Source organism: Myotis davidii, unplaced genomic scaffold (genome assembly GCF_000327345.1).
Source record: "Myotis davidii unplaced genomic scaffold, ASM32734v1 scaffold69, whole genome shotgun sequence".
NCBI lineage: Eukaryota > Metazoa > Chordata > Mammalia > Chiroptera > Vespertilionidae > Myotis > Myotis davidii.
In genome coordinates this window covers 3,701,960-3,704,021 of record NW_006300363.1, presented here as the reverse complement: position 1 = coordinate 3,704,021, position 2,062 = coordinate 3,701,960, and the positions used below count along the sequence as shown (strand labels likewise).

At 49.5% G+C, this 2,062-nt stretch overlaps 1 protein-coding gene and 1 long non-coding RNA gene across 2 annotated transcripts in view; one reads left to right on the top strand and one right to left on the bottom strand.

Annotated features, from left to right (window-relative positions):
* The window catches only part of TANC2 (tetratricopeptide repeat, ankyrin repeat and coiled-coil containing 2), a 228,796-nt gene that overhangs the window by 62,761 nt on the left and 163,973 nt on the right, over positions 1–2,062 (top strand). The window lies entirely within an intron of this gene.
* Positions 1–2,062, bottom strand: part of LOC107185133 — an 11,901-nt gene that overhangs the window by 8,122 nt on the left and 1,717 nt on the right. The gene's annotated exons all lie outside the window — the stretch shown is intronic.

Genomic DNA, 2,062 nt, shown 5'->3' with positions numbered 1-2,062 from the left:
GCACCCAAGCGGGACCCCCACCCTGATCCAGGACACTTGCAGGGCAAACCAGCCGGTCCCCACCCGTGCACCAGGCCTCTATCCTATACTACAGGCAGGGCAGGACAGGACAGCACGAGCTGCTATCCAGGCCCCATGTGCAGCCCTGGGCAGCGGGGCATAAGCCCCACCCCCAGCCGGGACCCCTCTGTGCCACCTGAGCCCCCAGCCAGGACCCCCATGCCGCCTAAGCCCAGCACTGCTAAGCCCCGCCCCCAGCCGGGACCCTATGACTATTGGAGAGCAGGAAAGTGCCGCTGGGCCCTGGGTCGCTGTGATGATCCGGCCATCAGTAAGTAGAAAAATGTGGCCTGTAGGCAGCCCCTAGCTGCGCCTGATCCGCGAGCAGGAAAGCAAGCCCAGCCTGAGGGCAGCCCCCATCTGGGCCTGATCTGGGAGCAGGAAAGCAAGCCCAGCCTGCGGGCAGCCCCCAGCTGCACCTTCTCCCCGGTTGCCATGAGGATCTGGGAGCAGGAAAGCAAACCTGGCCTGCAGGCAGCCCCAAACTTTCCCTGCTCCCTGGTTGCCATGGTGTTCTGGGAGCAGGAAAGCAAGCCTGGCCTACAGGCAGTCCCAAGCTGGTCCTGATACGAGAGTAGGAAAGCCCGGCCTGTGGACAGCCCCAGCTGAGCCTGCTCCCCGGTCACATGGGGATCTGGGAGCAGGAGAGCAAGCCCAGTCTGCGGGCAGCTCCAAGCTGGGCCTGCTTCCCAGTTGCCATGGAGACCTGGGAGCGGGAAAGCCCGGCCTGTGGGCAGCCCCTAGCTGGGCCTGCTCCCCGGTCGCCATGGCAATCCGGGAGCAGGAAAGCCCGGCTTGCAAGCAGCACCCCCATCCTGGCCATAGCTCAAGGGAGAGTACAACATGCAGTGGAGGCCAGTTGACTGGCAAACGCGCAGAAGATGGCCCTGATCACAGGCTAGGCCTAGGAACCCTACCAGTGCACGAATTTCGTGCACCGGCCTCTAGTGTGTATATATATATATAAACCTAAGCGACCATTACGGCTGGTCAACTGAATGACCAGTCAACCGGTCACTATGAAATGCACTAACCACAGGGGGCAGACACTCAATGCAGGAGCTGCCCCCTGGTGATCAGTGTGTTCCCACAGCCAACCTCCCGCGGTACCTCTCTCTTGGACCGAGTGAGACAGCCCCAATAGGCCCTATCGCCAGACAGGCCGAGGGACCCCACCTGTGCACAAATTTGTGCACCAGGCCTCTAGTATACATACAATAAAAAAGTCAACAACATGCCTAATATCACTCAGGTGATACAGGGGAACAGTAATAAGGGGTATACTTGGTTAATTACATGTATGAACTATTTAGTTTTAATTTCACAATGCTTGAAGTGTATGTATCCTCTCAAACAGTTTTGTTTTATTTAATATATACACATAGTTCTAGTTTTTCTAGACTGTCAAGGACCTAAGAATTTAAAGTTTGATAATGCATTTTTAAATTTCTTAATGAAAGAAATTTGTCTTTTGACCGAGGATATTATAAAAAATTTTCTGTGGCCAATTTTCTGCAAATTGAAAGAGATGTTAAGAATTTTCTAGTTTAAACTGGAATGAAATTAATCTAAAACTTAACTTTAAAATATTAGTAAATTGTTCATCAGTTATCTTTCCTTTCCTAATTATATTTTGTTTTGAAAAGTAAAGAGAAAGTTGAATGGAGAAAGATTACCTGACCATAAGGAAATTTCTACCAGAAAATGGTTCTTAACAAAATGCATTAATGTAATCTGGCCATTAGGGCAACACTTACTAATCTATCTTTTTCCATGCATTTAAACTTCCAACTGTCTTATATTCCCTATATTCATATTACCAACCAAGTTAAATAAGTAGGGCCCAATTAGTCATCTTATTCTATTTTCTTTTTCACTTTCTAATGTTTTCTGTGCTATAGTGAAGATATTTGTTTAGGCCCTACAGGTACTGCTTTAGATACAGTTAGTAAAGTGGTAAAAAAGACATATTAAGGCCCCTGCCTTGAAGGTTTATATTCCT